At 44.0% G+C, this 13304-nt stretch overlaps 1 protein-coding gene across 2 annotated transcripts in view; it reads left to right on the forward strand.

Annotated features, from left to right (window-relative positions):
• Positions 1 to 13304, forward strand: part of GALNT7 (polypeptide N-acetylgalactosaminyltransferase 7) — a 237639-nt gene that overhangs the window by 64952 nt on the left and 159383 nt on the right. The window lies entirely within an intron of this gene.

Genomic DNA, 13304 nt, shown 5'->3' on the forward strand with positions numbered 1-13304 from the left:
ACAATCTACAAGGGATGGGTGAGGATACAGTAAGTGAGGGTAGAGCTGGTCATGCAGCGGTTTGGTCGGTCGGTGGTTACTGCAGGTTGTAGGCTTGTCGGAAGAGATGAGTCTTCAGGCTCTTTTTGAAGGTTTCGATGGTAGGTGAGAGTCTGATGTGTTGTGGTAGAGGGTTCCAGAGTACGGGTGATACGCGATACGCGAGAGAAATCTTGTATGCGATTGTGGGAAGAGGAGATAACAGGGGAGTAGAGAAGGAGGTCTTGTGAGGATCAGAGGTTGCATGTAGGTAAGTACCGGGAGATGAGGTCACAGATGTATGGAGGAGACAGGTTGTGGATGGCTTTGTATGTCATGTTTAGGGTTTTGTACTAGAGTCTCTGGGTAATGGGGAGTCAGTGCAGGGATTGACAGAGGGGAGAGGCCGGGGAATAGCGGGGGGACAGGTGGATTAGTCGGGCAGCAGAGTTTAGAATAGATTGGAGGGGTGCAAGAGTGTTAGAGGGGAGGCCATAGAGCAGGAGGTTGCAGTAGTCAAGGCGAGAGATGATGAGGGCATGGACTAAGGTTTTTGCAGATTCTTGGTTTAGGAATGTACGGATCCAGAAAGATGCAATATCTTATAGGTCCTGCAAAGTGGATGGCATTTATAGAAGTCTCATGCCCACTTTGCTTTTTGTTTTTTTATTGTAAAGTAATACTTATGTGTTTTTAGTACATTTCCAATGCAGAAACGCACAAAAAATGTGTTTAATCTGCTTATGACTATATCAATACATTTTTGTCAAAGCCAAATACCAGGAAGAATCAAAAGCAAAGTAGCTTTATTCACAACATTACAAACCAAAAACAGACAAAAACCACAGCTTCACATGATAAAAACCTATATAAAGAAACACACTCACAAATGTAAGCACCGTGTATACTCGAGTATAAGCCGAGATTTTCAGCCCATTTTTTGGGCTGAAAGTCCCCCTCTCGGCTTATACTCGAGTCATACCCAGGGTTCGGCAGGGGAGGGGGAGAGGGGGCTATCTAATAATACTCACCTGCTCCTGGCGTGATCCCTGGCTTCCCGGCACCCCAGCTTCTTCCTGTACTGAGCGGTCAACATGGTACCGCTCATTACAGTAATGAATATACGGCTCCACCTCCCATAGGAGGTGACCGCTCAGTACTGGAAGAAGCTGCGGCGCCGGGAAGCAGGGACTGCACCGCGCCAGGAGCAGGTGAGTATAATGGGGAGGGGAGCGCTGCACGATATTCACCTGTTCCCCGTTCCGGCGCTGCTCCGTCTTCAGCATCTTCTGCAGTGACGCTCAGGTCAGAGGGCGCGATGGCGTGGTTAGTGCGCTCCCTCTGCCTGAACGTCAGTGCAGAAGACGCTGATGATGGAGCGGCACCGGAACGAGGAGCAGGTGACTATTGAAAGTGCCAGGGGCCTGAGCGACGGAGAGGTGAGTATGTGATTTTTTTTTTTTTTTTTCATCGCAGCAACAGCAAATGGGGCAAGTGTCTGTATGGGGTAACGTTTGTACAGCACTATATGGGGCAAATATCTTTATGGAGCATCTTATGGGGCCATAATTAACGTTTGTGGAGCATTGTATGGAGCATCTTATGGGGCCATAACGTTTGTGCAGCACTAATATGGGGCAAATATCTTTATGGAACATCTTTTGGGGCCATAATCAACATTTGGGCTGCATTATATTGGGCAAATGTGTCTATGGAGCATCTTATGGGGCCATTATTAACCTTTATGCAGGATTATATGGGGCACATTTTAATATGGAGCATATTATGAGGCCATCATAAACTTTATGCAGCATTATATGGGGCTCCTGATTCAATATGAATATTCAAAAACACTTAACCTACTGATGTCTCAATTAATTTTACTTTTATTTTTATCTATTTTTACTTTTGAGATTTATCGGTAGCTGCTGCATATCCCACCCTAGGCTTATACTCGGGTCGGCTTATACTCGAGTATATATGGTAACCTTATTTAACTAGTAAGTACAGAAAATCTGCAATATAAAAACATGAAATGTGGCCTAAAATGTTGCAATGGACAGACCGCTGTAACCAACAGTTGTGAGAATGCGCTTCACCCATTTTCTAATAATTTAATAATAATTGCTGATACTAATTTACATTTTTTTTCAAGATGTAACTATGCTATCAGGAGACTTCTAAGTAATCTTGTAGGATTTTTCTGCAATCGCATATGTGCTACCAGACTCTTCTTACCGAGTCTAGTCATTCACTGCTTACCATACACCTTGAAGTTGGCACAACCCTCTCCTTTTGGTGGGATCAGCCGAACACCTAATGTTTTTGCCACCTAATCTGAGAGCAGCGTACTGTAGAAACATAGACCCTGGTTCCAGTGATGTCGCTTACTGGACTGCTTGCTGTAGGTTTGATGTTTTACTGCTAATTAAACAGTGATTTTTATCATTAGAGGACTAGTAAACCTTTCATGAGGTCTGTATAATTCCGCGACCACCACTGATCAGTAGCTTTCTGTGTAAACTGCATAGGCAGAAAGCTGCCAATCACTGTTGTGGCTGGGGTTATATCAGGGCTGTGGAGTCTGTAAGCCAAACCAATCCAAAGTGTGCATGCTCTGCTGACTTGTGAAGAGAGAGAGAGATTTTAGCCAAATGACTTATTAAAGGGGTTGTCCTCTACTGACAACTCCTGCTTGATCAATTTCGGACCCTGTATAAAATAAAACCAATGTATACTGACCTCCCACTCCAGCGCCATTTAGTGATGTTGCTGCTTCTGTTCCTGGCAGGTGATGTGATGTTGCGTCACATGACTACATCAGCCAATCAGCAGTATGCAGTCTGGCTCAGATTCATGCTGACCGTGGATTGGCAGCATGAATTGAGTGACTGGGTCCCTATAAGCACATAATAAACACTGCAAATACTAGATGCATCAATACTAGGGCAAATATTTTCAAGGCCCACTCAGAAAGGTTTGTGTTTTAGTACTGTTTAGTGTCTGATCGGGTAGACCATTAACCAGACCACTTTATCCCCAAAAAAAGTTGCCCTCTTTCAACAAACTTTTGCTGCTATACTTTGTTATGTGTGAAAAGCAAAATTAAAAAGACTGTGCATTACTTCCCTCCACAGGTCCAGCTTCCAAACAGAAAACAGGTGTGTACAGGTGCAAACTAGGGGTAGCCATCTCCATATATAAGGCAAATATAGCACTGCAGAGTGCAGCTTTTTGGTGGTTATATATGGAGATGCTACTCTTGGATTGCACCTGTACATGTGTTTTCTGTTTGGAAGTGATGGTCGGTCTTTTGTTATTTGTGTACGTAGGCTGTCTGAGCACTCCACCTCTCAGCCTCTGACGGCTGCAATCATAGCAGGATCCCATCTACCCACGGAAATGCAGGCTTCAACCTGGGAGAGGATTCACATTAGATAGGTTCCCAGCAATGAGAATCGTCTTATCATGGCTGCTGGGTACGCATGAATTGGCCAATTTATGCACTAAGTATTCACAATTTTTCCTATTTTCTAGAGAGTAATGCAATTCCTATTTCATGTTTTTATGCTATAGCACCGACTTTATTTGTTGGGGACACAGTTATGCTATTTTTACATGTTGATTAAAAAATCTGCCCTATTTCTGCAGCTCTTTGCAGGAAAAACACAGCTGCAAGAACGTGCATTTTTGCCGCCTTTTCCCTGCGTTTTTGACGGATATGAGTGAAGTCAATGGTGAGAAACACAGGGAAATCATGCACAGAGAACTGACACGCTGCTGATTATTATCTGTACCAAATCTGCAAGTCAAAAATAAGAAACGTGTGCATGACGCTTCAGGTTTCTCAGTCACTTTGCTAGCATAAGGATTGCTTCTGGTTTATCTACAAAATTTGCAAGGAAAAAAACGCACGAAAACTGCAACGTGTAAACACTGCCTTACAGTCGCTGCTCACTATACACGGAGTGGTGACTAAAGCTGTACCAGCACCGTCCCCGTGCCTGATAACCGAATAAAGTTCATTTCCTCCAGTCTAAGTGCGGGCACTGAGCAGGTTCTTGACCTTATTAACTTGCAGATTAACCCTATATCTGCAGGTTAGTAGTGTTATTTCACATGACAAGTTCCCTTCGACACATTGTTGACATATGGCATCTCAGTATGACATATGATGTATCAGTATGTTCTGTGTCCGATGTATGGGCAGATGTATGCAGCGACCTGGCTTCAGTCTTTGCTGCTAATCCATGTAAAAGTTGCTGCCAAAAAAACATTGGCAGAGTGCGACGTATCGATAGACAACCCTTGCACAATAACACCACTAAAAAGCTCCGGCAAGTGTCCAGGGTTGCAGAGCGTCGTTGGAAGAAAACCTATTCGCAAGATGACTTCACTGCATTCAAACAGTCAACACTCCCTTTTAAATCTGCTCTCACCTCTGCTAACCAGGCCTACTTCACAAACGTCGTATCTTCCCTATCCTTCAACCCCAAACAGTTATTCAAAACCTTTAACTCCCTCCTCCGCCCCCCACTGCCCCCTCCAACCTCCCTCATCTCTGCTGAGGACTTTGCCACACACTTTAAAAATAAGATGGACCAAACAAGGCAAGTCTTCATTGTTCAACCACCACAACCCCTTTTCTATACCAGACCAATGCCCAAACCCCATAACCTCCCTCTCCAAGATCACTGAAGGGAGGCTTAATTGTCTCCTCTCCAAATCGCACCTCACCACCTGTGCACTTGACCCCATCCCACCTCCTGCCCAACCTCATCACCACTCTTATCCCATCTAGTGATGAGCGAATATACTCGTTACTTGAGATTTCTCGAGCACGCTCTGGTGTCCTCTGAGTATTTTTTTAGTGCTCGGAGATTTAGTTTTCCTCACCTCAGCTGAGTGATTTACATCTTTTAGCCAGCTTGATTACATGTGGGGATTCCCTAGCAACCAGGCAACTCCCACATCTACTTATGTTGGCTAACAGATGTAAATCTTTCAGCTGCGGCAATGAAAACTAAAAAATACTCGGAGGACACCCGAGCGTGCCCGAGAAATCTCGAGTAACGAGTATATTCGCTCATCACTCATCCCATCCCTAACCCACTTCTTCAACCAATCACTAAGTTCTGGCACCTTCCCTTCTGCTTTCAAACATGCCACATTCACACCTGTCCTTAAAAAGCCAACCCTCGATCCAACAGCTATGTCCAGCTATCGCCCAATATCGCTGCTCCCATTCGCTTCCAAACTCCTGGAGCAGCACGTCCATGCTGAACTTTCCTCCCACCTCTCATCTAGCTTGCTTTTTCACAATCTACAATCTGGTTTCCGCCCCCATCACTCAACTGAGACAACCCTGACCAAAATCACTAACGACTTAAGGTACCGTCACACTGAACGATATCGCTAGTGATCCGTCACGTTGCAGCGTCCTGGATAGCGATATCGTTCAGTTTGACAGGCAGCAGCGATCAGGATCCTGCTGTGCCTTCGTTGGTCGGCGCAGAAAGTCCAGAACTTTATTTCGTCGCTGGACCTCCCGCAGACATCGCTGAATCGGCGTGTGTGACGCCGATTCAGCGATGTCTTCACTGGTAACCAGGGTAAATATCGGGTTACTAAGCTTTCAAACATGCCACAATCACACCTGTCCTTAAAAAGCCCACCCTCGATCCAACAGCTATGTCCAGCTATCGCCCAATATCGCTGCTCCCATTCGCTTCCAAACTCCTGGAGCAGCACGTCCATGCTGAACTTTCCTCCCACCTCTCATCTAGCTGTGTAAGCTTTCCGGCCGGCGCTTAGTGCAGAGAAGCACAGCGCCGGAGAGGACAGACGCCGGAATGTAAGTATGTAGTATTTTTTTTTTTTACGTTTACGCTGGTAACCAGGGTAAACATCGGGTTACTAAGCGCGCCCCTGCGCTTAGTAACCCGATGTTTACCCTGGTTACCAGGGGACCGGCATCGTTGGTCGCTGGAGAGCTGTCTGTGTGACAGCTCTCCAGCGACCACCCAGCAACGCTGCAGCGATCGGGATCGGTGTCTAGATCGCTGCAGCGTCACTTAATGTGACGGTACCTTTACTTAAAGGGAACCTGTCACCTGAATTTGGCGGGACCGGTTTTCGGTCATATGGGCGGAATTTTACAGGTGTTTGAGTCACCCTTTCCTTACCCGCTGGCTGCATGCTGGCCGCAATATTGGATTGAAGTTCATTCTCTGTCCTCCGTAGTACACGCCTGCGCAGTACACTACAATTGCCTTGCGCAGGCGTGTACTACGGAGGACAGAGAATGAACTTCAGTCCAATATTATATATAATATAAAAAGACCTTGCCCTATCCTGGACCTCCTTATACCTTTCCAACTGCACATTCAGCGTCTCCCACTCCCACACTACCTCCTCATCCCACCCTCTCTCTGTTGCAGTCCCCCAAGGCTCTGTCCTAGGACCCCTACTCTTCTCAATCTATACACTCGGCCTGGGACAACTCCTAAAGTCTCATGGATTCCAGTACCACCTTTATGCTGATGACACTCAGATCTACCTTTCTGGCCCAGACGTCCCCTCTCTGCTGTCCAGAATCCCGGAGTGCCTATCAGCCATATCCTCCTTTTTCTGCTCTCGCTTCCTCAAACTCAATGTGGACAAATCTGAACTCATCATCTTTCTTCCATCTCATAGATCAGTGGTCCCCAACTCCAGACTTCAAGGGCCGCCAACAGTGCAGGTTTTCAGGATTTCCTTAGTATTGCACAGGGGTTGGAATCATCACCTGTGCAGATGATCACATTACCACCGATGCAATACGAAAGAAATCCTGAAAACCTGCACTGTTGGCGGCCCTCGAGGCCTGGAGTTGGGGACCACTGTCATAGATTTTCCCTACCTGACCTATCACATTAAAGACATCACACTTTCCCCCGTACTGGAAGTCCGCTGCCTCAGAGTAACCCTCGACTCTGCCCTGTCCTTCAAACCGCACACCCATGCTCTTTCCACCTTTTGTCGCCTCCAGCTTAAAAATATCTCCAGAAAACGTCCTTTCCTCAACCGTCAATCTATTAAAGTTCTTGTGCATGCTTTCATCATCTCCCGCCTTGACTACTGCAACATCCTTTTCTGTGCCCTCCCTGCTAACACCCTTGTACCTCTCCAGTCCATCCATAACTCTGCTGCCCGACTAATTCATCACACTCCTCGCTACTCCTCCGCTTCCCCCCTCTGCAAATCTCTTCACTGGCTCCCATTCCCTCAGCATATCCAGTTCAAATTACTAATACTGACCTACAAAGCCATCCATAACCTGTCTCCTCCATATATCTCTGAACTAATCTCCGGATATCTTCCCTCACATAATCTCCGGTCCTCCCAAGACCTCCTTCTCTCCTCCACCCTTATTCGCTCCTCACCCAACCGCCTCCAAGACTTCTCCAGAGTATCCCCCATCCTCTGGAATTCTTTGCCCCAATACACGTCCAACTATCAACCACATTCGGATCCTTCAGATGGAACCTGAAAACCCATCTCTTCAGGAAAGCCTACAGCCTGCACTGACCCTGCTGCCTCCTCACCACTACCGAAGCTACCACCTCACCAACACCGCAGCTCCTGCAACCCTCAACCTACTGTCTCCTTCCCCATAATCCTGTAGAATGTAAGCCTGCAAGGGCAGGGTCCTCGCCCCTCTGTATCAGTCTGTCATTGTTAGTTTGCTTACTGTAAACGATATCTGTCCCATTTTTAAGTACATTATATGAGAAAGATAAATGGTGACATACAAAATTAAAACTCGCCCCCACAAAAAAAAAACTAGCTTTTGCATGGAAAAATGAAAACATTAAGACTTTGGAATAACAGAAACAATAATGTAAGTGCAAAATTGCCGATACCAGAATGGGTTAAGCTTTAATACGTGCGGTATTCACAATATGTTGGTGAAGAGCTCAGCACTGTTAGTTTCTAATGAGCTGAGAGGTGGCGGTAGTTTGTGGATGCACATTCGGCATAGTACCCTCTCGCTCTCATTGCGATTTCTGCCGAATGCGACTTTGAGATGTGATCGGCTGCTCGGGGTCTCCAGCGGAGTCACACTTTCTGGAGATCTGCTGCATTTATAGATAAACATGTTTGAGCGCTCTGATGTTTCTTTTATACCTGGTGCTTTACAGATTTGATCCCAGTATTGGCTTGTTTGATTTATTTCTGTTGCTGATGCCATAAAGTCTTGTCAAGAGTTACTTTGACTGTTAGGAGATAAAACAGCCTGGCTTGGGTGTTCTGATAGTGATACAAATGCTTGTCAAAGACATTGGAAGAGCTAGAAGATCATTATCCCACTGGAGCATGGGACCGCTATACTTGCTTAAAGAGTAACCTTTGCAATAAAATTTTCCCATAAATCAATAGCCCAAGTAAAAAGAAAAAAAACAAGATTAATACTTGTTTTTAGAAAAAAAATGCCTTTCTCCTCCTGCACTGATACAATTAGGCCGGAGTCACACTAGAGCGTAATACGGACGAGTGCTATGAGATAAAAAATCGCATAGTACTCGGACCAATGTTAATCTATAGGGCAACTCCTATATCCTTTGTTTTCTCGGCCATATTATACTTGCGAGAGAAATCGCAGCATGCTTCAATTGTCACCGTATTACGCCCGAAATACACCAATGCAAGTCCATCAGAGAAATATGCATCGGTGTTCTATAGAAAAAACGGCAATTCAGTGCTGTGTGTGTGTGTGTGTGTGTATATATGTATATATAGTACAGAGCAAAAGTTTGAACACGCCTTCTTATTTAAAGATTTTTCTGTATTTTCATGACTATGAAAATTGTACATTCACACTGAAGGCATCAAAACTATGAATTAACACGTGGAATTATATACTAAACAAAAAAGTGTGAAACAACTGAAAATATGTCTTATATTCTAGGTTCTTCAAACTAGCCACCTTTTGCTTTGATGACTGCTTTGCACACTCTTGGCATTCTCTTGATGAGATTCAAGAGGTAGTCACTGGAAATGGTCTTCCAACAATCTTGAAGGAGTTCCCAGAGATTTTTAGCACTTGTTGGCCCTTTTGCCTTCATTCTGCGGTCCAGCTCACCCCAAACCATCTCGATTGGGTTCAGGTCTGGTGACTGTGGAGGCCAGGTCATCTGGCGTAGCACCCCATCACTCTCCTTCTTGGTCAAATAGCCCTTACACAGCCTGGAGGTGTGTTTGGGGTCATTGTCCTGTTGAAAAATAAATAATGGTCCAACTAAACGCAAACCGGATGGAATAGCATGCCACTGCAAGATGCTGTAGTAGCCATTCTGGTTCAGTATGCCTTCAATTTTGAACAAATCCCCAACAGTGACATCAGCAAAGCACCCCCACACCATCACACCTCCTCCATGCTTCATGGTGGGAACCAGGCATGTAGAGTCCATCCGTTCACCTTTTCTGCGTCCCACAAAGATACGGTGGTTAGAACCAAAGATCTCAAATTTGGACTCATCAGACCAAAGCACAGATTTCCAGGGGTCTAATGTCCATTCCTTGTGTTCTTTAGCCCAAACAAGTCTCTTCTGCTTGTTGCCTGGCCTTAGCAGTGGTTTCCTAGCAGCTATTTTACCATGAAGGCCTGCTGCCCAAAGTCTCCTCTTAACAATTGTTGTAGAGATGTGTCTGCTTCTAGAACTCTGTTTGGCATTGACCTGGTCTCTAATCTGAGCTGCTGTTAACCTGCGATTCCTGAGGATGGTGATGCAGATAAACTTATCCTCAGAAGCAGAGGTGACTCTTGGTCTTCCTTTCCTGGGGCGGTCCTCATGTGAGCCAGTTTCTTTGTAGCTCTTGATGGTTTTTGCCACTGCACTTGGGGACACTTTGAAAGTTTTCCCAATTTTTTCCGACTGACTAACCTTCATTTCTTAAAGTAATGATTGCCACTTGTTTTTCTTTACTTAGCTGCTTTTTTTCTTTCCATAATACAAATTCTAACAGTCTATTCAGTAGGACTATCGGCTGTGTATCCACCAGACTTCTACACAACTGATGGTCCCAACCCTATTTATAAGGCAAGAAATCCCACTTATTAAACCTGACAGGGCACACCTGTGAAGTGAAAACCATTCCCGTGACTACCTCTTGAAGCTCATCAAGAGAATGCCAAGAGTGTGCAAAGCAGTCATCAAAGCAAAAGGTGGCTACTTTGAAGAACCTAGAATATAAGACATATTTTCATAACTCCACATGTGTTAATGCATAGTTTTAATGCCTGCAGTGTGAATTTACAGTTTTCATAGTCATGAAAATACAGAAAAATCTTTAAATGAGAAGGTGTCCAAACTTTTGCACTGTACTGTGTGTGTATATATGTGTGTGTATATATATATATATATATATATATATATATATATATATATATATATATATATATATATATATATATATATATATATATATAATTTTTTTTTTTTTTTTTTTTTCATAGAGAGTTAGTTAGCAAAATAGCCGATAATTTAATTGTCTGGTTCTGTAAAATCATTACAGAACCCGACATGATGTGAGACATGGTTTACATACAGTAAACCATTGCATATCCATTAGATTTTTATATGTCCTCACTAATAATGTTAGTAGTGTGTGTGGAGCGGCGATTCCAAATATATGTTTTGGTTTTTTTTTTCATAAAAATGCTAATTTATGAAAACAATATTTTTTTTTTTTACATTTTTTTTTTTTTTTTTGTTTAACCCCTTACCGGCATCGGACGTACTATACCGTCCGATGCCGGCTCCCCTGCTTTGATGCAGGGCTCCGCGGTGAGCCCGCACCAAAGCCGGGACATGTCAGCTGTTTTGAACAGCTGACATGTGCCCGTAATAGGCGCGGGCAGAATCGCGATCTGCCCGCACCTATTAACTAGTTAAATGCCGCTGTCAAACGCAGACAGCAGCATTTAACTACCGCTTCCGGCCGGGCGGCCGGAAATGACGTCATCGCCGACCCCCGTCACATGTCCGGGGGTCGGCGATGCGTCTCCATTGTAGCCATAGAGGTCCTTGAGACCTCTATGGTTACTGATTGCCCGTCGCTGTGAGCGCCACCCTGTGGTCGGCGCTCACAGCACACGTGCAATTCTGCTACATAGCAGCGATCAGCAGATCGCTGCTATGTAGCAGAGCCGATCGTGCTGTCCCTGCTTCTAGCCTCCCATGGAGGCTATTGAAGCATGGCAAAAGTTAAAAAAAAAAGTTTAAAAAAATGTGAAAAAAATAAAAAAAACATAAAAGTTTAAATCACCCCCCTTTCGCCCCAATCAAAATAAATCAACAAAAAAAATATCAAATCTACGCATATTTGGTATCGCCGCGCTCAGAATTGCCCGATCTATCAAATAAAAAAAAGTATTAACCTGATCGCTAAACAGCGTAGCGGGAAAAAAACTCGAAACGCCAGAATTACGTTTTTTTGGTCGCCGCGACATTGCATTAAAATGCAATAACGGGCGATCAAAAGAACGTATCTGCACCGAAATGCTATCATTAAAAACGTCATCTCGGCACGCAAAAAATAAGCCCTCAACCGACCCCAGATCACGAAAAATGGAGACGCTACGAGTATCGGAAAATGGCGCAATTTTTTTTTTTTTTTTTTTTTTTTTAGCAAAGTTTGGAATTTTTTTTCACCACTTAGATAAAAAATAACCTAGTCATGTTTGGTGTCTATGAACTCGTAATGACCTGGAGAATCATAATGGCAGGTCATTTTTAGCATTTAGTGAACCTAGCAAAAAAGCCAAACAAAAAACCAATGTGGGATTGCACTTTTTTTGCAATTTCACCGCACTTGGAATTTTTTTCCCGTTTTCTAGTACACGACATGCTAAAACCAATGATGTCGTTCAAAAGTACAACTCGTCCCGCAAAAAATAAGCCCTCACATGGCCAAATTGACGGAAAAATAAAAAAGTTATGGCTCTGGGAAGGAGGGGAGCGAAAAACGAACACGGAAAAACGAAAAATCCCCTGGTCATGAAGGGGTTAACTTGATTTAATCCCTCTGTGGGACTTTCACTTTTTTCAGTCTGATTGCTGGCACCGCTCCTGGCAGTGAGAGCCGGGTGTCAGCTGTCAGATTCGCTGAACACCTCTGCCAGGACATATCCATACGTCCAAGGTCGGGTTAAACGTTGTGCACTAGAGATGAGCAAATAAGACAAAATTCACCTGTTGACGAATTTGTTCCTGTGAGATTTGACTTGTAGAACAGATATTCTCTGTGAATTTAATGTTCCTTGTTATGCTTTGGAGATTTTCCATACCTCAGAACATAATAAAATGTAAAAAGTGAAAAAATACTTATACTAAACTCTCCGGCTCCCCCACTCCTCACCATCACCCGTGTGGTGCTTACCGTGTTGTCAGATCACCACCACTTGTGCTAAAATCCCGAGACCAGGGCTTCCGGCTGTGACGGGGCCTGGGCATGTTCTACGTACACGCAGAACGTCACAGCACATGCCTGATGTTGTGACATTGTGACCTTTTGTGCACTTGTATAGAAATCTTCCGTGAGAGGCTTGTAGATTTCTGTGTGAGCTGAAGCAATCTGAAGATGCAGTGAGGACAGGTCAGGAAACGTGGAGGGTAGGTGAGTAGTGAGGATTATTATCATTATTTATTTTTGTATTAATTTGCAACCATCATTCTATCAGTCTATTCTATCATTTTGGCTAATGCAGATTTTTGTAGAATTCAATTCCACTTACGGTAAATTTTATTTGTGATTCTCTACTGTGCACCTGAAAATGTGATGCATCTTTCAACTGTTGTGCACTATTGCCATCAATGTATGTCGGGCAGGGGCTCGCATACATTTCTTACGTAATTGATGCCACTTTTGTGGCATGAATCATGATGAATATCGTGGCCACGCACCATCCCACCCAAATTTCATCCAATTCTCAAAAAGTTGATTGAACTGCCGGAAATGTCACAACATTTTCGCACAGTTTCGAGTTGTTCTTAAAAATTACGACATTTCAGATAATTTTATCTCGAAGAACTGCGTGATGAATTTGGGTCTAGCTAGGTATTAAAGCTAAAGAGCAAAGGTTGGAAAGTGTTTGAGTAAAACCCTAAAATAGAGTTGTTAGTATAACTCCTCTATGTTGGTAAATTTTTCCGAAGGATCTCAGAAGGTGACATATGTAAGATAAAGCGGTGATGGTAATTTAGACACTCTTCAGGACTTCGTGCCACTAGTCCTACAGCCTC

Source organism: Ranitomeya imitator, chromosome 1 (genome assembly GCF_032444005.1).
Source record: "Ranitomeya imitator isolate aRanImi1 chromosome 1, aRanImi1.pri, whole genome shotgun sequence".
NCBI classification, from domain to species: Eukaryota; Metazoa; Chordata; class Amphibia; order Anura; family Dendrobatidae; genus Ranitomeya; species Ranitomeya imitator.